Genomic DNA, 24093 nt, shown 5'->3' on the forward strand with positions numbered 1-24093 from the left:
TCCATCCATGTCGCTGCAAATGACATTGTTTTGTTCTTTTTTATGGCTGAGTAATATTCCATTGTGTGTGTGACATATATACACACACACACACACACACACACACACACACACACATATCTTTTCATATTAGTGTTTTTGTTTTCTTTGGATATATACCCAGGAGTGGAATTACTGGATCATATGGTAGTTCTATTTTTAGTTTTTGAGGAGCCGCCATACTGTATTCTATAGTGGCTGCACCAATTTACATTCCCATCAACAGTGTACAAGGGTTCCCTTTTCTCCGTATCCTTGCCAACATTTGTTATTTGTCGTCTTTTTGATGATAGCCTTTCTGACAACCATGAGATGATATCTTATTGTGGTTTTGATTTGCATTTCTCTGATGATTAGCAGTATTGAGTATCTTTTTATGTGCCTGTTGGCCATCTGTCTGTCTCCTTTGGAAAAATGTCTATTTAGGTCTTATGACTGCTTTTTAATTGGGTTGTTTGTTTTTTAAAGCACTTGAGTATCTTTTTTTTAATTAATTTATTTATTATTTTTGGCTGGGTTGGGTCTTCATTGCTGGGCACGGACTTTCTCTAGTTGCAGTGAGCGGGGGCTACTCCTCGTTGCAGTGTGCAGACTTCTCATTTCAGTGGCTTCTCTTGTTGCAGAGCACGGGCTCTAGGCGCACGGGCTTCAGTAGTTGTTGCATGCGGGCTCAGCAGTTGTGCCTTATTGGCTCTAGAGCACAGGCTCAATAGTTGTGGTGCATGGGCTTAGTTACTCCATGGCATGTGGGATCTTCCTGGACCAGGGATCGAACCCCTGTCCCCTGCATTGGCAGGTGGATTCTTAACCACTGTGCCACCAGGGAAGTCCGGGTTGTTTGTTTTTTTGATACTGAATTGTATGAGTTATTTATATATTTTGGATACTACCCTTTATCTCTCATATAACTTGCAAATATTTGTTACCATTCAATAGGTTGTTCTTTTATTTTGTTGATGTTTTCCTTTGCTGTGCAAAAGCTTTTAAGTTAAATTAGGCCCCACTTTTTTATTTTTGCTTTTGTTTCGTTTGCCTGAGGAGACAGATCCAAAAAAAAATATTGCTATAATTTATGTCAAAGAATGTATTGCTGAGATTGGTTCAAGATGGCAGACTAGAAAGACGTGCTCTCACTCCCTCTTACAAGAACACCAGAATCACAACTAACTGCTGAACAATCATTGACAGGAAGACACTGGAACTCACCAAAAAAGATACCCCACAAACAAAGACAGAGGAGAAGCCACAATGAGATAGGAGGAGGGGCACAATCACAATAAAATCAAATCCTATAACTGCTGGGTGGGTGACTCACAAATGGGAGAACACTTATACCACAGAAGTCCACCCACCGGAATCAAAGTTCTGAGCCCTACACCAGGTTTCCCAATCAGGGGGTCTGGCAATGGGAGGAGGAATTCCTAGAGAGTCAGACTTTGAAGGCTAGTGGGATTTGAGTGCACGGCAATGACAGGACTGGGGGAAACAGAGACTCCACTCTTGGAGGGCACACACAAAATAGTGTGCTCATCGGGACCCACGGGAAGGAGCAGTGACCCCATAGGAGACTGAAGCAGACCTACCTGCTAGTGTCGGAGGGTCTTCTACAGAGGCGGGGGGTGGCTGTATGTCACCGTGAGGACGAGGACACTGGCAGCAGAAGTTGTGGGAAGTACCCCTTGGCGTGAGCCCTCCCAGAGCCTGCCATTAGCCCCACCAAAGAGCCTGGGTAGGCTCCAGTGTTGGGTCGCCTCAGGCCAACCAACCAACAGGGAGGGAACCCAGCCCCACCCACCAGAAGACAAGTGGATTAAAGTTTTACTGAGCTCTGCCAACCAAAGCAACAGCCAGCTCTACCCACCACCAGTCCTTCCCATCAGGATACTTGCACAAGCCTCTTAGATAACCTCATCCACCAGAGGGCAGACAGCAGAAGCAAGAAGAGCTACAATCCTGCAGCCTATGGAACAAAAACCACATTCACAGAAAGATAGACAAGATGAAAAGGCAGAGGGCTATGTACCAGATGAAGGAACAAGATAAAACCCCAGAAAAACAACTAAATGAAATGGAGATAGGCAACCTTCCAGAAAAAGAATTCAGAGTAATGATAGTGAAGATGATCCAGGACCTCAGAAAAAGAATGGAGGCAAAGATCGAGAAGATGACAGAAATGTTTAACAAAGATCTAGAAGAACTAAAGAACAAACAAACAGAGATGAGCAATGCAATAACTGAAATGAAAACTACAATAGAAGAAATCAATAGCAGAATAACTGAGTCAGAAGAACAGATACATGACCTGGAAGACAGAATGGTGGAATTCACTGCTGTGGAACATAATAAAGAAAAAAGAATGAAAAGAAATGAAGACAGCCTAAGAGACCACTGGGACAACATTCAATGCAACAACATTCACATTATAGGGGTCCCAGAAGGAGAAGAGAGAGAGAAAGGACCTGAGAAAATATTTGATGAGATTATAGTCAAAAACTTCCCTCACATGGAAAAGGAAATAGCCACCCAAGTCCAGGAAGTGCAGAGAGTCCCATACAGGATAAACCCCAGGAGAAACACACCAAGACACATAGTAATTAAATTGGCAAAAATTAAAGACAAAGAAAAATTATTGAAAGCAGCAAGGGAAAAATGAAAAATAATATACAAGGGAACTCCGATAAGGTTAACAGCTGATTTCTCAGCAGAAACTCTACAAGCCAGAAGGGAGTGGCATGATATACTTAAAGTGATGAAAGGGAAGAAACTACAACCAAGATTACTCTACCCGGAAAGGATCTCATTCAGATTCCATGGAGAAATCAAAAGCTTTACAAACAAGCAAAAGCTAAGAGAATTCAGTACCACCAAACCAGCTCTACAACAAGCGCTAAAGGAACTTCTCTAAGTGGGAAACACAAGAGAAGAAAAGGAACTACAAAAACAAACCCAAAACAATTAAGACAGTGGTCACAGGAACATACATATGGATAATTACCTTAAACCTGAATGGATTAAATGCTCCAACCAAAAGACACAGGCTTGCTGAATAGATACAGAAACAAGACCCATATATATGCTGTCTACAAGAGACCCACTTCAGACCTAGGGACACATACAGACTGAAAGTGAGGGGATGGAAAAACTGATTCCATGCAAACGGAAATCACAAGAAAGCTGGAGTAGCTATACTCATATCAGATAAAATAGACTTTAAAATAAAGAATGTTACAAGAGACAAGGAAGGACACTACATAATGATCAAGGGATCAATGCAAGAAGAAGATACAACAATTATAAATATATATTCACCCAACATAGGAGTACCTCAATACATAAGGCAACTGCTAACAGCTATAAAAGAGGAAATTGACAGTAACACAATAATAGTGGGGAACTTTAACACCTCACTTACACAAATGGACAGATCATCCAAAATGAAAATAAATAAGGAAACAGAAACTTTAAATGACACAATAGACCAGATAGATTTAATTGATATTTATAGGACATTCCATCCAAAAACCGCAGATTACAATTTCTTCTCAAGTGCACACAGAACATTCTCCAGGATAGATCACATCTTGGGTCACAAATTGAGCCTTGTTAAATTTAAGAAAATTGAAATCATGTCAAGCATCTTTTCTGACCACAATGCTATGAGATTAGAAATGAATTACAGGGACTTCCCTGGTGGCACAGCAGTTGGGAATCTGCCTGCCAATGTAGGGGACATGGGTTCGATCCCTGGTCCGGGAGGATCCCACATGCTGCGGAGCAGCTGGGCCCGTGCGCCACAACTACTGAGCCTGTGCTCTAGAGCCCACGAGCCACAACTACTGAAGCCCACACACCTAGAGCCTGTGCTCCGCAATGAGAAGCCACCGCAGTGAGAAGCCTGCATACCACAACGAAGAGTAGCCCCCACTCTCTGCAACTAGAGAAAGCCCACACAGCAACAAAGACCCAATGCAGCCAAAAATAAATAAATAATAAATACATAAATTTATAAAAAAAAAAGAAATGAATTACAGGGGAAAAAAACGTTAAAAACACAAACACATGGAGGCTAAACAATACGTTACTACATAACCAAGAGATCACTGAAGAAATCAAAGAGGAAATCAAAAAATACCTAGAGACAAATGACAATAAAAACACGATGATCCAAAATCTATGGGATGCAGCAAAAGCAGTTCTAAGAGGGAAGTTTATAGCTATACAAGCCTACCTCAAGAAACAAGAAAAATCTCAAGTAAACAATCTAACCTTACACCTAAAGGAACTAAAGAAAGAAAAACAAACAAAACCCAAAGTTAGCAGAAGGAAAGAAATCATAAAGATCAGAGCAGAAATAAATGAAATAGAAACAAAGAAAACAATAGCAAAGATCAGTAAAACTAAAAGGTGGTTCTTTGAAAAGATAAACAAAATTGATAAACCATTACATTAGCCAGACTCATCAAGAAAAAGAGGGAGAGGACTCAAATCAATACAATTAGAAATGAAAAAGGAGAAGTAATTAGAGACACTGCAGAAATACGAAGCATCCTAAGAGACTACTACAAGCAACTCTATGCCAATGAAATGGACAACCTGGAAGAAATGGACAAATTCTTAGAAAGGTATAACCTTCCAAGAATGAACCAGGAGGAAACAGAAAATATGAACAGACCAATCACAAGGAATGAAATTGAAACTGTGATTAAAAATCTTCCAACAAACAAAAGTCCAGGACCCGATGGCTTCACAGGTGAATTCTATCAAACATTTAGACAAGAGCTAACACCTATCCTTCTCAAACTCTTCCAAAAATTGCAGAGGAAGGAACACTCTCAAACTCATTCTATGAGGCCACCATCACACTGATACCAAAACCAGACAAAGAGACTACCAAAAAAGAAAATTACAGGCCAATATCACTGTTGAATATATATGCAAATATCCTCAACAAAATACTAGCAAACAGAATCCAGCAACACATTAAAAGGATCATACCCCATGATCAAGTGGGATATATCCCAGGGATGCAAAGATTCTTCAATATATGCAAATCAATCAATGTGATACAACATATTAACAAATTGAAGAATAAAAACCATATGATCATCTCAGTAGATTCAGAAAAAGCTTTTGACAAAATTCAACACTCATTTATTATAAAAACTCTCCAGAAAGTGGGCATAGAGGGAACCTACCTCAACATAATAAAGGCCATATATGACAAACCCGCATAAACATCATTCTCAATGTTGAAAAACTGAAAGCATTTCCTCTCAGATCAGGAAGGAGACAAGGAAGTCCACTATCGCCATTATTATTCAACATAGTTTTGGAAGTCCTAGCCATGGCAATCAGAGAAGAAAAAGAAATAAAAGGAACAAATTGGAAAAGAAGAAGTAAAACTGTCACTGTTTGCAGATGACATGATACTATACAGAGAATCCTAAAGATGCCACCAGAAAACTACTAGAGCTAATCAATGAATTTGGTAAAGTTGCAGGAAACAAAATTAATGCACAGAAGTCTCTTGCATTCCTATACACTAATGATGAAATATCTGAAAGAGAAATTAAGGAAACACTCCCATTTACCATTGCAACAAAAAGAATAAACTACCTAGGAATAAACCTACCTAGGGAGACAAAAGACCTGTATGCAGAAAACTATAAGACACTGTTGAAAGAAATTAAAGATGATAGCAAAAGATGGAGAGATATTCCATGTTCTTGGATTGGAGGAATCAATATTGTGAAAATGACTATGCTACCCAAAGCAATCTACAGATTCAATGCAATCCCTATCAAATTACCAATGGCATTTTTTACAGAAGTAGAACAAAAAACCGTAAAATTTGTATGGAGACACAAAAGACCCCGAGTAGCCAAAGCAGTCTCGAGGGAAAAAAACGGAGCTGGAGGAATCAGACTCCCTGACTTCAGACTACACTACAAAGCCACAGTAATCAAGACAGTATGGTACTAGCACCGAAACAGAAATATAGATCAATGGAACAGGATAGAAAGCCCAGAGCTAAACCCACACACCTATGGTCAACTAATCTATCATAAAGGTGGCAAGGATATTCAACGGAGAAAAGCCAGTCTCTTCAGTAAATGGTGCTGGGAAAACTAGACAGCTACATGTAAAAGTATGAAATTAGAACACTCCGTAACACCATACACAAAAATAAACTCAAAATGGGTTAGAGACCTAAATGTAAGACCGTGCACTATAAAACTCTTAGAGGAAAACATAGGCAGAACACTCTCTGACATAAATCACAGCAAGATCTTTTTTTATCCACCTCCTAGATTAATGGAAATAAAAACAAAAATAAATCATAAAAAGAAACAAAATTGGGTCATTTGTAGAGACGTGGATGAATCTAGAGACTGTCATACAGAGCGAAGTAAGTCAGAAAGAGAAAAACAAATATCGTGTATTAACGCATATATGTGGAACCTAGATAAATGGTACAGATGAACCGGTTTGCAGGGCAGAAATAGAGACACAGATGTAGAGAACAAATGTATGGACGCCAAGGGGGGAAAGCAGTGGGGAGTGAGGGTGCTCTTGTGATGAATTGGGAGATTGGGATTGACGTGTATACACTGATGTGTATAAAATTGATGACTAATAAGAACCTGCTGTATAAAAACATAAAATAAAATAAATAATAAATAAATAATAAAAGAGTGTATTGCCTATGTTTTCTTCTAGGAGTTTTATGGTTTTCTGTCTTACATTTAGGTCCTTAATCCTTTTCGAATTTATTTTTGTATGTGGTGTGAAAACAATACTCTAATTTCATTCTTTTACATTTAGATATCCCATTTTCCCAGTGCCACTTATTAAAAGACTGTCTTTTCCTCATTGTATATTCTTGCATCCTTTGTTGTAGATTAATTGACCGTAAGTGCATGGATTTATTTCTAGGCTGCCTATTCTGTTCCGTTGAGCTTATTGTCTGTTTTGTGCCAGTACCATACTGTTTTGATGACTGTAGCTCTGTAGTATAGTCTGAATTCAGGGAACATGTTACCTCCAGCTTTGTTCTTTTTTCTCAAGATTGCTTTGGCAGTTTGGGGTCTGGGAGGTGGGGAATGATAGCTGCTACTGCGCTAAGAGCTGAAATTTTCCAAAATTAACGAAAATTTACCATCCAAGCCTTCCCCTGGAAGTTGTAAATCTTCAAAGGTCTCCAGAGTTTCAAAATTGTTACATCAGACAGATTCCATGAGTGCAATTGTTGTCTTGCTGGAGAGACATTCCTAGCATTTCCTACTCTGCCGTCTTCCCCAAAGACTCACTAACTTTTGACTAAAAGTCTCTTTCACTATGAGGATCTTGTTCATCTGCATCCTAATTATTAAACCATCAGGATTAGAAGAACAGCCATCTTTGGCCTCCAAAGCATTTTCCAAACTGTAATATTTTGTATAGTGTTCTACACTTTGTTTTTATCATATGTATTATTTTGATTCTTCACAATAACATGGGGGAAGTAGTAAGGGCAAATAGTGTTATCCCTATGTTATAATCAAGAAAATTAAGCCTTAGGGTACGAGTAAATATTAATGATTACTCAGTGAGCGATAGAGTAACAATTCGAACGAAACTTTTTTCACTCAAAGCTAGAGCTCTGTCTGCCACCCCAAACTACCTCTATAGAGCAACCGTACCTTCTCTATGAAATCAGAAAGTTTGGCTCTGAATAGTGAGCACAGTCTAAAAAGAAATATCCTCGCCGTCAAAGCTATCACTGACCTTGGAAACCATCACTAGCTCTCTCTGCATGTTCTGATTGTGAGTGAACTCAGAAGAGTGAAAAGAAGGCCAAAAGGAAGAGGATGCTATCTTTCTTATCTCCTCCAGCAGTTTTTTCCACTTGCTAGAGAGAGAATGAGATAGGTAAGAAGTTAGGAAACTGTGTCTAAGCAAGCTCCTCATGGCAGCTGTGCAATTCTTGCTTTTACTTGAAACTAAGAGAATGATCAGATGCCAAATTGGTTTGAAGTAACAAAATATATAGCCTCTCTAGGAGGGCCCTGATTCTTTCAGGATGTGGATTTAGGATGAATATCCAAATTTCTGTTTCAGTGAAAGGATAGGAACAGCGTTAGAATAAGGTAATTTAAAGTAGTTAAGCATTAGTGAAAAACATATAAAATTATACCTAAAATTTGGTCATTTAAAAATACGTTGATCTCTGTATTAATTTTCAATTATTGTATTCCTTGATGGTACAATGTTGTTTTTAGCAACAAAAGTTAAAATTTTTACTTAAAGAAGTCTAGAAGGTTAATGCATATAATCTGCCTTGTAACCATACTTCCTGCCTTAGCCCTATAATTCGGATGAAGAGTTCATACACTAAAATGCCACAGAGGCCAGGCAGGTAACCTGAAGCAGGCTGGGTGTAAGCACATGTGCATATATTATATGAATGATGGAGTGCTGGAGACAGCCTGGCTCTCCAAATGGGGCAGCTGGAGTCAGCTACAACCAACTGTTATCTTGAGGAAACACAGAGCCAGTAATTGCTAGATATTCTGATTTTTTCCAGAAAAACTGAAAATCTATATTTTTATGTGAACACTCCTGATTTTTAAATGTTGACTTAAATTTAAAGTGAACAAGCCAACAAACCACTTGAACCAAACAAAATATGGCTGCTGGCCACTAATTTATCTCTGGTTCTGACCATGTGATATTTGTTGCCACCTGGTGGTAGCTTTCCTCAATTCTAGCTTTAATTTTAAAGGATGATGTGACAGCAAATTTCAGTGTTTGGCTTACTTGTGTGAGGAGCATGGTCCTGCTGGGTGGGCGAATTGCCCACTTCCAATATCCATGCCAATGCTTCCTTATATTGGCACAAATGGCCAAAGTGAAAATCAGCACTGAAATAAGAGTTGGTGATTAAAATACTGAAAATAAATGTTCATTAACACAGATATTTATGTGATAATCAGTACAATATGGAGTTATTTTTATGCCTATATTATCAAATATTCAGGGTGTATGTTGGGCACAGCTAAAGCAAGGGGTCAGAAACGTGGGGTTATTGTCTTGTGCCCTTGCGGCTGCAAGACTGAGCATCAGGACCATGACTCACTCAGGCAGTTGGCCAATTCCCCAAATGATACTAAAAATGACCTGAAATACAGTTTTCTCATCTGTAAAATATGGGGATAATAATACCACCTGCCTCATAGGGCTATAAAAACTCAGTGTCCTCAGCACGCTTTTTTTTGGTGGAGGGGGAGCTTTTCTTATATATGAATGCAGTGAGCCCAACCTACTACCATACCCTTGGTCAGCAAGGCAGGCAGGTAAGACTGGTTTATCTTCTAAGCACACCCTCTGCCCAGACTGGGTGTGGCTCTTCTGAGACTTCCTCATTCTCTTCTTTAAGGTTGATTTCTTTTAACCTGATGTTCCCATATAAAAATGTTTGGAGCAGAAAATGGGAGAATACAGTGTGATTTGGGCTGGTTTCCACTCCCACCTCAATGTCAGCCATGTAGTTAGAGCATATGAAAGATGTGTCTGCTTGAAAGGATCTTGAATACTAATTTGTGATGGAAAATTACAGGAGCCCATCAGAAAAGAATTATTATAAAATACCACCTTTTACAGGGGAGTTGAGAGTGCCTTCATCTGCACTTTGCTTACTTTTTTTTTTTAACTGGGAGACTGGAATAGTAGAAAAGTTCCTAAGATTCCAAACAAATAATTTAAAACCATGAATTACTAGGCCCAGGAGTTTTTTTTAAAACCAATATAATACAAGAAATTCCTCGAATTTAAAAAAATCTTATAGACACTCACTTTCATGTCTTTCATATTTAAATGTGAGGATGTATTGAAGGAAAACAAGGGCTGCTAAAAATTAAAATCTACCCAGTTCTGAGAGTTATTAACATGAATATTAAAACAAGAAGGTGTCATACTCCAAAGAGAAAACAGACAGCGTATTAATACCAAATATAAAGTGAGAGTAAGAACAGTGTGAATAACTTTGTAAAAAAAGTACTACAGGACTTATATATTTAAAGGATTCAGCAGAAAAGAAGTTATGTGTTTGTTCCAATGCTAAGACTTGTGGAGTTTCTTTTCTTGCACTATCTTCAGTTTTTGTTTATTTTGAAAATTCCTCACATTGGCTTATAGTCATGCTTCACATTGAAATCATTTAGGTAATGGTTAGGTTTTGTGTCTACATTACATAAAGGTGATAATATTTTGAAGGTGACCTTCATGAGCGGGGTGGGGGAGCAGGAATAAACAGGAAGTGACACATGGATTGAAGGAGGTTTATCAGAGAGGCAGAGAAAGCAGATGGAATCCAAAACAATCTAAAACCAATCAGTCAGGCATTTTAAAAGTTACATAAATATTTATATAGCCATAGAGATATCATGAAATATTTCTTTGTGACAAAATATTTTTTCTACCCTAAAATAATACTGTAAGCAATAGAGCAGGGTAAATTTTTTTCAAATAAATGTGGTATTTTAATAAAAGGGGGAAATGAGAAAAATATTTCATCTCATGCAACAACTCTAAAGTCCTGATAAAGAAATATGAAACAAAGCAGAGCAAGTTAAACTATTAAAGAGAACAGATGGAAGCTTCCCCCTGAGATAATCCTGAGCAGAATACTCAGTACCTTCCTGGAAAATTTTGAGTCTATCCATCTCATCAATTTTCTTTTTTTTTTTTTTTTTGGAAGAGAGAAATGTTTATGAAATGAGTTTGTACGAGACTGGCTGCAGTTCAGCTTTTGCAGGAACAAGCTGCTTATCTAATTCCTGTCTGAATGGCATTTATTTTTATTAGTGGACATTGTACCAGCTATCCAATGCCTTTCCTTCTCAATGAGGGAAAACAGATCTTGAGAGCCTCCTGAAGACTTTTTATTATACCTTAGGTAATTACGTATTTGTATTGCCGAATGTACACACACATGCACAATAGTGAGAAAATGCATGGAGAAAGAGGTACACACATTTTTATAAAAACAAAAAGGAAAATTTATTAGCACATTTATAATAAAAACCTTTTAGGACTTCCCTGGTGATGCAGTGGTTAAGAATCCACCTGCCAATGCAGGGGACGTGGGTTCAAGCCCTGGTCCGGGAAGGTGCCACATGCTGCAGAGCAACTAAGCCGTGAGCCACAGCTACTAAACCTGTGCTCTAGAGCCCATGAGCCACAACTGCTGAGCCCACATGCCGCAACTACTGAAGCCTGTGTGCCTAGAGCCCGTGCTCCACAACAATGAGAAGCCCGTGCACCTCAACGAAGAGCCGCAGCTAGAGAAAGCCCGCACGCAGCAACGAAGACCCAACGCAGCCAAAAATGAAAAATATAAATAAATAAATTATTAAAAAGATAAAAACCTTTTAAGTAGTTCTATGTGAAGAATAATAAATTTAGGTTTTAAGACCTTGTCTCAATTACAAGTATATATGGAAATATTGACTGAAGGTAAAATCTTGCTGTCTGAAATTTGGTTTTTTTTAATTTTTTTTTATCAAAGTGTAACCGATTTACAACGCTGTGCCAATCCCTGCTGTGTGGCAAAGTGACTCAGTTACACACGTGTAGACATTGTTTTTTTATTATTCTTTTATTATTCTTTTCCATTATGGTTTATCCCAGGATATTGAATATAGTTCCCTGTGGTATATATACATTAGGACCTTGTTGCTTATCCATTCTAAATGGAATAGTTTGCATCTATCAACCCCAAACTCCCAGTCCTTCCCTCCCCCTCCCCACCTCCCCCTCAAGCAACCAAAAGTCTGTTCTCTTGAAATTCAGTTTTGAAATTCAAGCATCTGGTCCTTCACTGAAAAGAAGAATGATTTTAACGAAGTTAAAGAACTTTAGTTCAAACATGCAAAAGACTCCAATAACATAAGAACTATAAATAGGAACTGTATTTCATGTGCAGATTTGTACCTTTCTGAAGCCCGTTCTTCCAGAGGGTCATGGCCATACCCTGGAGACCATTACCCTGACAATGGTGGTTGGATTTTTGTCCTGAAAGCATCTTCTGTCTTATCTGTCACTTCTCTGCCCAGGACCCCAGCCTACATCTTTCTACGGTTTATCCTATTGACTTGGCATTTTACTAATTGGAAGTTTCATGTCATATGCCACTTTGGAGATTTCACACATATGCTCACCTCTGAATCATTTACCAAACTGTTTTCATAAGAATGCTTTCGAGCCAATCCCTGGCTTACCCTGATGTTTAAATCTCTTCATCCAGGTGGAATGGAATGTTAAAGTGGAAGTTTCAGCTGAGATCCTAAGGTATCAGGTACCTAAGGGAATTGTTAATTGATGAATTTTAGATTTACAACACTCACATCAAGGGCATAAAATGGTGGTTTTACTCTGCATTTGTAGAAGTATTTTTTTTTAAGAGCGAGAGAATTGTGAAATATTACTCCCCCCTATATTTCAAGTCAAGAGAGAATCTTAAAATGAACCAGCAAAGTGAACTCTTCTTACATAAGAGTAAGAAGAAAAGCCAAGTTTTTACAGAGAAGCAGGGGAAGGACCAGACCCACTGAATAAATGTAAGTGGGCAATTGAAGAGAAAAGGAAAATTCTTTTTCTAAGTACATTCCACAAGTTAGTGCTTGTTCAGTGTACTAATACATGCAAGTGCCCATTTATCCTTATCTTTTGTTTAGTGCTTTTAGAGCAGCTCTTTACCCACAAAATATTTTCCATGATGATTTTTGGGTTTTTTAAGTGTTTTTAGTATAGAATCTTACCAAAGTGTACTAAAACATTACATTTGTTGTTGTGCTCTAATTAAGATATTTAATTTTGCTTTCAAAGGAGTCTAACACATTATTTAGATATGATTTCCCCTTAATGAAATAAAATACATTTTCTATCAACATGTAAAGTTTGTGCAAGTTTTCAATGATCTTATACTCCGTGGTAAATTATATCAATAAAGCTTAGATAGAGATAAGACTGTGCTGCTCTTCCTGCCTTTTAAAAATCAAAAGACAGAATAATAAGCTAAGAAAGAGAAGTCAGAGAGGTAGAGGTCTCCGAGAAGCCAGTGGCAGAAAAATTTAAAGAAAGTCAATAAAGTCAAATGACTCAGAGACATCAAGAAGGATAAAAACAGAAATTATTGTGATTTAGGGAGTCAGGACTGACCTTTTTTGAATGTTTTTGAGTGGAGTGGTAAGATGAGATACAACAGTGAAAAGGCTGAGGAGCAAATGAGGGGTGAAGTAGTGAGGATAAAGATGTACGTATAGTGCTTTTTCCAAAAGTTTGGTGTTGGAGGACAGAGTAAAGAAAAGGTTTAGTGTTTTTTAAGTCAGGAGACTTGAGCCTACATGGCAGCTGAGGAAAACAAGCCACAGAAAGCACAGGAGTAATGGTGTGAGCATGTAAATGGGTATAACTGGGCCCTGGAAAGGGAGAGGAGGAAGTGCCCAGGAGGATGGAGCAAGCCTGGAAACAGTATGTCTTCCATACACGAGGGAATATGCAAAGACAGAGTTAAATCTGAGGTGGAGAAGATGGAAGGTGAAGTTCACAACTTGTGGTCTTAATTTTCTTTGAGATTTGATGGTAAGTTCATCCACTGAATAGGTGTGTGAGTGGATTAAGGTTGTGCTCTTCACAGGGTAGAGTGGAAGCTGAAATTCCTGAGGGGATGCCTTTTTCTAATTCTTACAAAGGTACCATAAAGACTAACCACAGCCTTTGGTAAGAGCCTTAGTAAGAGTGGTGAATTATTGGAAAAATATGTTTCTAAGGAGTTATCCTATAAGTTGTTGGTTAATTAGTTGTACAAGATGTAAACATTATCACAATTTGATCTAATCATTCTAATTTGGTTGTTCAGAAGAAAATTTGGGCTCGGAAATCCTCTGATGCCTCCTAAAGGGAGACAATTAAATTTGTACTTGTTATATTTTAACTGGACTCTGTCATTTAGGGATTTTAAAGAGTCTCTTAGTATTGGTTTTTGAGTCTCTCTAGACGCTTTTTTCTTGAGTTCCTTTTTGACAGCTAGATTTTAGTTGATACGTTTAGCACCCGTACTTCTGTGATATTTTGCGAAGGCAAACGTTGCACTTTTTGAAAGTTGCCTTTCCTCCTATAGCAGCCTCTTTTGTATTGCCAGTTGGGCATTTAGGTTTTGTTTTGTTTTTTAATTCCTGAAGAACCTGATCTTTCTATCCATGGTTTAATTTTTTTCTTGTGCTTTAAGTTTCTTTCAAATGCCCCATTGTTTTCATTTTTTTGACTTTTCTCGTAAACAATGCCCGTATACTGTGTTTTTTTTTTTTTCTTGAAGTGAATTACTCCATGTGGAACAATTGGAATTGTCCTTTTCCTACCAGGATGTTGAATCATTCAAGATTTGTCTGGTAGCTTGAGACATCCAGTAGGCGAGTCATAGGATTGGGCACTTTTTTATGAGCTCACTTCTGATCTTCTCCTGTCTCACAAAAGGTGTAGCAGATACTTCACAGAAGGCAAGGAGAAAACAGGCTAAAAGTAAAAAGAAAACAGGACTTTAGGCTTGATCCCCTAATGTAAAGTCCTTACCTCTACATCTTGGGTTACTCTGACAATTTCACTCATCATCCTTACTTTAATGGTAAACTTTTATTAACTCAGTTTTCTTAAGGTGAGTCCATTTTTTGTGCTGAGGACTTATGGAGAAGAGAGGTGGGGTGAAAAAGAGTTGCTGATCATCTGAACTACTGGTCCAGTTCAGAGTATGTGTATGTTGTTACATATGCAGTGGTTGAAAGGATTACAGAGGGTATGTTAATCCAGGTCTCTTGGGAAGCAGACAAGAAGAGATTGGATGAAAATTTTTATTTAAAAAAAGGCCTGTAAGGGAAACAGTGAGATGGGAGTGGCCAAGAGAGCCATCAGACCATAATGCAGGTCTACCTTTAGATAAACTGAGAAAGAGAAGGAAGGGAGGTGGGTAGAAGCATCTTAGACTGCAGTGCAGTTCTAAGAAAGTTAAGTAAGGCTGTCAGGAGTCCTTAGGCAGAATCACCTTATGGGGAGTCCTGTGCCCTTCTGGGAATGGACCTGCTTCGCTCAGTCATTGCCTAGGAGCAACCTGTGAGGAGCGTGGTTTCAGCGCAAATGCAGTGATATTCAGAGCACAGCAGCTAGGGCTGCCAGTCAATTATGCTTCCCGGGGTTAGAAATCTGAAAGTCAAATTTTTATGGCTATTACTATCCACCCCACTCACCAAACAGATCCAATTTTCCACATAGGTTCAGGGAGCAGCAACTTCATGGTTATCATGGACCTATCTTCCTAGGGGGAAACAAAGAAGAGGGAGGTTAGTGAGATGAACTACAGACCCTGTTACTGCAGTAGATCTCAGAAAGGCAACTGGTACTTATTCTCTCACTCCTCCAGATAGTGGTGATAGCTGAGGCTCTGTGATCAGGAAAGGCAGACCCTAACCTAGACTAGGTATCTATCCCTTGCACATGAACCAAGTCCCCAATGTAGTCAACATTAACCACCAAATAGCTATCTGGTTTCTTTGAGAAATAAATAGTGCCTTACTGGGGGCTCAACGTCGGTCTCTGTTGCTAACAGGCTGGACATTCAGAGACAGCAGTTGCTAAATTAGCCTCCATATGTGGTAGGCCATGCTACTGGGCCCTTATATAGCCTCCATGTCTGCCACCATGGTTACTTCATTCATGTACCCATTGTGAGTTGTGTGATGACCAATGACAAAGACTGGCTAACATGAACTAACTAGTCATTTTGTCTATTTAGTTGCTGAGAACTTCTTTCACGGTAGATGCTTTTTCATGAGCATTAATGTACAATACACTTCATGTCCCCTCCCACATGTTTGCTCACATACCTTCTAGCCTATACCCCCGTATCTCTAATCTTCCAGTGTTTTTCTTTCCAGATCTCTGATGGCCAGGCCATTGGCTACTACCCAGGAACTTGTACATATTCTCACCTTCTACATTAAGTAGATGCCAGGTGTACTGCTTACAGCTCTGCCCACTGGAAAGATTTTCCCTCTCCACTGTCTTTCAGGGCCACCCTCAATATGGCTGAAACGAAACCTATTTTGGGTTCACTCTCAAGTATGAAGCCAATCTTAACCAAGCTCAGACTTTTTCCTTCTCTTTCAGCTGGTCAAATAGACTCCTCCATAATGCTATATGGTATGGAGGAAGGGGTATGGTGCAACTGTGATGGGTAAGAAAAAGTCTGGGCTACCAAATCATGGCCTTATTCCATATTTCAGGGTCCCACATTGTGAAACTCCCATGAAGGTCTGTCATAAACACCATCCTGCCTATTTTTTCACTACTGTCACCTCCAACATTATGGGTTTTGCCAGATCATATGGCTTAAGCAGCAAGGCTTCAATCACAGCCTAGGCTTCAATCAGAGCCCTTTTCTGCTCTGGGCTCCACTTAAAACTGACAACCTTTCATGTCACCAGGTCAATATTCCTAGGTGGTGAATGTGTTGCCTGTAGAACACAAAGAGGCCTACCAGGTACTGTGCTTTCCTCTTTGTGGGAGAGTATGCAAGATTCAGCAATTTGTCTTTTGCTTTGGAAGGCATCTCCCAGCATGTCCCTGACCACTGGACCCCTAAAACTTTCACTGAAGTGGCAGGTCCTGAGTCTTCAGATGGTTTATCTTTTACCCTCTGGAGCACGTGTCTTACCAAGGCCTTCAGTGTATTAGTCACCTCTTCTCTTGTCCAATCATTATGATGTCATTGATGTAATGAATCAGTGTGATGTTCTGTGAGTGTGCAGGGGATTCAGATCTTTTCAAGCAAAATTATGACAGAGAGTAAGAGTACTAACATAACCCTGAGACAAAACTGAAAATTAATTTCATTGTCTATCTCACATGAATACAAATCATTTTGGTCTTTTCTAAGTGGAATGAAAAAGAACACATTGTTCAAATCAATGGCTGCATACCATGAACTTGATTTCTTATTAATCCCCTTAGCACAATACCATGTCTGGCATATGATCAGGTTTGCTACTTGATTAAGTCTGTAACAATCCATAGTCATTCTCCAGGATCCGTCTGTTTTCTGCAAGGGTCCACACTGGTGAGTTAAACAGAAATAGAGAGCTCACCACTTCTGCGTCATTTAGGTCTTTAAGAGTAACAACAATTTCCACTATATTTATGGGATATGATATTGTATTTTATTTACTATTTTGGTTGGGGGCTGGGGGCAGTTTCAGAGGTTCTCACTTAGCCTTTTCCATTACGATAGCTTTCACCCACAGCCCAAGGACCCTATGTGGGGGTTAGTCCAACTGCCAAACCAATTTTAATAATACTTTCAGGAAATGGCTAAATGACCAGTAGGTAGATCTCTGGATCCAGTGGGCCAACTATGAGCCAAACTTCAGCTGACTTATTTATTTCCTGGCCCCTAGACCCTCACACTAGCAGGGGGCCATGATGATACTTTGGGTTTCTGGCTATCAATGTCAACTATGTTTTTGTGTAATAGTTCTAAAAATGTTTGGTTATTTGTAGGCATCTTTCCCTCCCCCCCACCTCCCGCTGCCATAAATTTCAGATGTCTGCACCATTGTACTTGCCACAGCATTCCCCTTCACCAGGATAATTTCCCAGGTCACCAAGAGTGGAATCTTTAGCAATCTTGAGCCACTACTGCTTAGTGCCAGGGACCTGCCAATCTGGATGATATCTTCTTCATCCCCCAAGTGACTAGTAAACTCCCATTTCCTCCCCTATTTTCTCAATCCATTCTCAGTACCACTTGTGTTAATCTGGGACATCCAAGATTAAGATTCCAAGATGGGATTAGAGGAGCAAGAGATTTATTAGAGGCAATGACTGTGAGGGAAAATTAAGGCAGGAAAGGGGTAGGGAATGAAGGCCAGGAGAGTCATCGGATTACAACACAGGTCAATACGAGAAAAAAAGAAGGAAAGTTGAGGAAAGCATCTTAGACTTCATTTTAGTTCTGAGGAAGTTTGGCAAGGTCATTGGGAAATCCTGGAGTCACAGTTGTCTGTCAGAAGAGTCCTGTGCCTCTCAGGAACAGGCCTGCCTTAGTATTCCCAACTTGCTCTGTCACTGGCAGAAGATAGCCCATAGAAAGCATGATTGTGGCTCAGATGCAGTGATGGATTTCAGAGCACATTAATGAGGGTGCCCACAGTCAGGGATCTGGCAGATACATTTTCATGGCCACCACAAAGTAGAACGGTTGGAGAAAAGTGGGGAAGAATGATCATTCTCTATGCAGGAAAAAGAAAAGAGATAATGGATACAGAATAAGAAAAAAATGATGATCTCTAGTGAAACAAATTATGTTCTCTTCCCCTCTAGTTGACCTGTCAGAAGTTAACTAATGTGGAGCTAGTGGTTGAAAGCCGGTAAATCAGCAAATGTTCACCCACACATATGGATACCCAGAAAGCAGCAAATATAGATACTTGCACCAGTCCCCAACAGGAAAGTAGGTGGAAGCAGAGAGCAGCTCTGCTGATTCAGATTAGATGAGACTGTCCACCTATCATCAGGGATTGGTTTATGTTCTAGAATCTAGACAGTGAAGAACAACATGTCCCAGTAAGTGGGTGCTCTGCTGAAATTGAGCTCTGAGGTATTTCTGGAAACTCTGATGTCCATGAAGAGGGAAAACTTCCCATTTTAAGTGACAAGAGTGTTTTTGTGTCCCTAAATGTGGAATTTATGATTTAATTTTGGAGCAAATCGCTACTCGTTTTGAGAAATAATCACTGTATCAGACATTTTATGCAAAATTAAGTGTGACCCAGTTTGGAACTGAGATATTTGAGACACAGAGGCATTAAACTGTCAAAATGAAAATTTATCTTCATTGAGGATAGAGATACATTTCTGCAGATTGTATCTTTTAGGAAAATGTTGCTTTTGTAAACATGAAATTTAGATTTAATTGTCTCTGAAAACTGTTCTTGAGTGATGCTTTTGTGTCATTCTGAGCAAGCATTCAGAATGCAGGTTAGGAGTGGAGAGCAACTTTGGCAGAAAGGATCTGGAGATACACATTTACCTTCTTCTAAAGAAGAGACCCTAGAGAGGAGCGACCTGGCCTTGCAAATTCCCGTATTAGACCAGGCTTTTCTGGAGTTATACTGAAATAAACAAACTCTGGAAATGTACCCATTATTGAGTCTTGATTAATTTTTTTAGAAAAACAAACCGTTTAATTCAATCCTTGAATTATTATTGAAGGCCTACTATGTCAAGGTACTGTTTCAGTCACTTGGAATATGTCAGTGACAAAGCAGACAAAAAAAGCTCTCTGGAGCTTATGTCTTCTCTCCTGATGTCCTGTCACTGGAGAAATGAGTCTTGGAGTAGGAAATAGAAGAAGGAGAAAGAGTTTCCTCTCTCTTGGCCTTGGGCATGCATTAGGGCCTCAGCTCTGGGAGAGAACAGAGTCCTCAAGAAAACTCTCAATGGGGGAGTAAGCCAGCCCTGTACCATGTGGGCAGGCCAGGAGCCAAAGTGAGAGATGTCCAGTAGGAAACTCCTCTGGAAGGTCCTTGGCTTGTAGATGCCGAGAACTACTATAATACACCTGGCATAAGGTTTTAAGCTATTAGGGAAGTTCCCCTCTATTATTTACTAAACCTCTAGGCAAGTCTTGTTAAGGATTACATCCTGGTCTTAGATACTACTGTGTGGATTTGAATGAAGGGCCTGGTATCTCCATGGTGGTAAAGTGGTACAAGAGGAAGTTTCACTGGCTGACAGTAATGAACTTTGACCTTCAGAGGAATAGAGCAGCAGTCCAGCTAATGGGCTGGGATGTCAAGTCAGGGTGTATTTGTGGAACAAGAAATCCCTTTCTGGGAATTTTCAGGGATACTTGGGAAGCAGAAGCTGGTAAAAATTGAACCTCCTGCAGTCAAGCAGAATTAGAGGCTTGAACTATTGTTGATACCCTAAAGAGAAGAGTGACTTCTAGGCTGGAAAGGACTGGGACTTCTGTGTTATGGCCCCTGCAGGCTTCAGGGAGCAGTAAAGATGGTATTTGTGTGAGCGCTCTAAGAAAGGTTAGAGGTCATATCACAGAATAGGGTATGAGTCAAAGTTTTCAACACAAGCATAGTGAATAGGATTTTACATTCAGGGCACTTAACAGTTCTGTGTCTAATTATATCTGCACATGCTTTAATTAATAACTGATATATGTGCTACCCAATATTTCTATTTATTGTCTTCCTTCTGGTAAAAGTGGCCAACATTTCAGGTCATCTTAAGAGTAATATGGAGTAGAATGAATGCCCCAGAAACAATCTATGTAGCTAATTTCCCTGAAGAAATGCATCTACTTTAAGAGAGATTTCCAAGATGAAAACAGTGAGAAATGCTGTTATATAGTGTCCAATCCTCATCCATCCTTTCCTGCCTCTCAGATATTTGTGAAAATACTGATACAGCCATACACATATTACCACAGAAACAAATACACCAAGCACTTATAGTCACATATGCTATATAAAGTATATCATCCGAGTGATAGGAGTGGGAAACTCACAGAACTACCTAAGGTACATTATTATTTAGCATTTTATGTTCACATCCTTAAAGTTTGGTACTCCCACAATGTAGAATGTAAAATGTAGGGGACTACACCTGGACTGTATAGATCAATAAGCACTGACAGTCTGCTAAAGGTGATGCACCTATAGAAATGAAGTTTATATGAAGTTTATAATGCTGTAATCTTACACACTATAGAGCCTAAATTCTGCAGCATAGGGGCCTGGACCCTAAACTTCCGTTCTGTTTCTGTTGCTTTTATTATAATTCAGGTGTCTGCTTTTAGATATGAGTCTTTCATAAAGGTCACATAAAACTCTGAAATTGGATCAGGTGAACTGAGCAATATTATAATGTTCACTAGAATAGTGAAATTTTACCAAAGTTTGGAAGAGTAGTAAGAAAGGAGTTAGAGGAGCAATCTTCTTTTTCCCTTCCTCCTTGTGGTTGATTGCAAAAAATATGTGGGAAATACAGTGAACAACAATACTTTGCAGCTCCTACATCAAGAGGTAGAGTCTATTTCCCCATCCTCAAGATGAGGTGGGAAGCTCTTGTAATGAGGTGATATTTTGTGAGTTTTGAACCTAGGCCTTGAGAGACCTCTCAGCTTCCTCTTTCCTGCTCTTGAGACTCTCCTGGGATAGCCTGAACATCCGAAGAGACCATGTGGATCAGAAGGCTATTCTAGTTGAACCATCTTAGACCAACCAGCCCTAGGTGACCTGCCAACTGACCACACACACATGAGCAAGCCCAGCTGAACAATCAGCTGAGCCTGGTCAACGCTAGAACCTTCAAGCCGAGCCCTGTCTAATTTGCCAAATTGCAATTTGTTTTAAGTTACAAAGTTTTGGGGAAGTTTATTAAATAGCAAAAGCTAACTAATAGCTCGACATACCTCTATGTGTCATACAGCTTAGAAATGTTTTAAAGTAAATACTTTCCTCAAAGTAAGTTAAAGTTTTATTGTCACTTAAGCCAGTGTCACTAAAATGCTGATCCACAGAGAGATACAGAGCTTGCCTCAGAATGTAAATCTATCCACTGCTTCCTTCATCAACAAAGTCTTGGTGCAAAAAGAACATCAGCTTAATTCAATAGTGTGCCTATGACCTAATTTGTTTCTATTTATAGTTCATGCAAGCTCCTCATATTACTGAAAATTGGTAATAAATAAATAGTACATAGACCAATTATAGTCTGTAAGCCACACTCTTGATAGCAATGACCTAAGGCTTAGGAATAAGCAAAAAAAAATTTTTTTCTATAAAGAACCAGATAGTAAAAAATTTAGGGCCATACAGTCTCCGTCAACTTTGTCATTATAACAAGGAAGCATCCATAGGCAATATGTAAATGAATGGCATGGCTGTATTCCAATAAAACTGTTTTAAAAACAGGCAGCAGGGCTTCCCTGGTGGCGCAGTGGTTGAGAGTCCGCCTGCCTATGCAGGGGACACGGGTTCGTGCCCTGGTCCGGGAAGATCCCACATGCTGCGAAGCGGCTGGGCCCGTGAGCCATGGCTGCTGAGCCTGCGCGTCCGGAGCCTGTGCTCCGCAACGGGAGAGGCCACAACAGTGAGAGGCCCGCGTACTGCAAAACAAAAAAAGAAAAAAAACAGGCAGCAGGCTAGATTTGGTTTGTGGGCCATGGTATGCTGACCCCTGAATCCTAAGTCATTTCTGAGTCTCAGCCCAATCAAAGCTCATTATCGGGTCTGTTTTTGGTCAGTTTTTTATTACTGTCAAAAGAATATAGGCAAAGGCAAAAAGAGAATTGGAGATAGCCTTTATAATGGAGAGAGGAAAAACCAATGCCTTAAATAGTTATTTCAGATGTCCCAATGCAGAGCCAGCCAGAGGGATAAAACAAAAGGTGGAAATAGGTACATAATTATTTTTTAAATAATTTTAAATAATTAGGAAAATATAAATATATGGGAAAAGCAGTGAGCAAGTACTGCCAATCAAAGCCCTTGGCTAAATCTTGGGAAAAAATAAATATTCTAAGAAGCTTTCATTTCAAAATTTTGACATCTCAAAGATACAGAACTGTTTAACAGTAGAGAGCCAAAGTATTCCTTCCTGCATTTTTTTCCTCCCCACCCTCTCTTCCTGTCTGCTTCCTTTTTTTTTATTAAACTTTTTTTCTTTTGCTGTTAACACAGAGGAAAAGATTTCCAACACCATTAAAAGCAACCAGTATTACATTCTTGAAGAGCAGGTTCATAAGAGCAGCTATTAATAATTTATGGTTGCCTCATTTGATTCTCCTTCAGTGTAGTTCAGGAAGAACATATTTCTGTGTCATTGAAGTATTAGACAACAATCTGTCTTTAGATTTACCCTGAAAATGGTCAGGGTATGCCCCCGTGAGGGAGTTTTAGGAAGAGGTGCAAAAAAAGAGATGTCAACCATCGCCATCCATTTCTTAGATAGCATGCTGGGCAGATTTCCAAATTCCTGTTACATTCTGTTTTTTTTTTTTTTTTAATGCAAGATGATTAGCTGCTTTGACAAATATGCTTCTCCCCAATTAACAACAGCCGCGATCAAAATTATTAGAGTGAAAGAAAAATCTGAAGTGCTGTGTGTTCTGTTTATTTTAATGAAATATGAAATGCTAAACTATTTCTTAAGGATCTCAAGCTCCTTAGCCCATAGTGTGGGTTAGCTTTGCAAATGGTTTCCTTTATTTAGTTTTTAATATTCACTACACCTTTTGATTAAGCCACTGAAAATCTCTAGCAGAATGCATGTTTGGAAAGATTAACACATTAAGAACCAAAGCCATTGTCAGTCATTAACAGTTTGGTTCAGCTCTTCCCTTTTACAGCCATCGCTGAAGCATCAGCGGCCAAAATGAAGTTCAATCCTTTTGTGACTTCTGACTGAAGCAAGAATTGGAAAAGGCATGTCAATGCACCTTCCCACATTCACAGGAGGATTATGTCTCCCTCTCTTTCCAAAGAGCTGAGACAAAATTGCAATATAGAATGATAAGTGCAAAATGGAATTATGTACAAGGTATTGTTTTGTTCAGTGGAAGTAGTGAAGGACTCTGTTAGGCTGAGGAAGAAAAGACTTCCCTAAGCGGGAGAGTTTGAGCTGAGTGATGAGAAATAATGGAATTCACAACAAAGGGAAAAGCAGGAACAATCACTCTAGTAAAATTTGCTGTTAACAGGGAGTTCATGTAGAGGATTATTAGGAGATTTTAGCCCTAGTGGCAGCAGAACTAAAAATAGGAATGGCTAAGTATGAGAGATGTTGAGGAAATGAAATGACAGGTAGAGTTTAATTATACAGAAGAAGAAGGTGAACATGACTTCCAAGTCTCTAAGTGTGGAAAGAACCTTAGGTTTTATTTATTCCATTTCTCACTCAACACAGGAGTCTCACCCACAGTATTCCCAAGTGGTGGCCCACTAGCCT

General features: G+C 39.2%; 1 long non-coding RNA gene across 3 annotated transcripts in view; it reads left to right on the forward strand.

Moving 5' to 3' along the window:
• Nucleotides 1-24093, forward strand: part of LOC149748546 (uncharacterized) — a 302762-nt gene that overhangs the window by 28905 nt on the left and 249764 nt on the right. Inside the window, exon 2 of one of the 3 annotated variants that reach the window (XR_016393986.1) lies at nt 1-24093. This exon is cut by the window's left edge and continues 24340 nt beyond it; it is cut by the window's right edge and continues 17303 nt beyond it. The exons of the other annotated variants lie outside the window; for them this stretch is intronic. This is a non-coding gene — a long non-coding RNA (uncharacterized LOC149748546). 3 annotated transcript variants of the gene reach the window in all.

Source organism: Delphinapterus leucas, chromosome 8, assembly GCF_059928025.1.
Source record: "Delphinapterus leucas isolate spDelLeu-1000000601 "Yukka" chromosome 8, BTC_Dleu_Yukka2, whole genome shotgun sequence".
Taxonomy (NCBI): domain Eukaryota; kingdom Metazoa; phylum Chordata; class Mammalia; order Artiodactyla; family Monodontidae; genus Delphinapterus; species Delphinapterus leucas.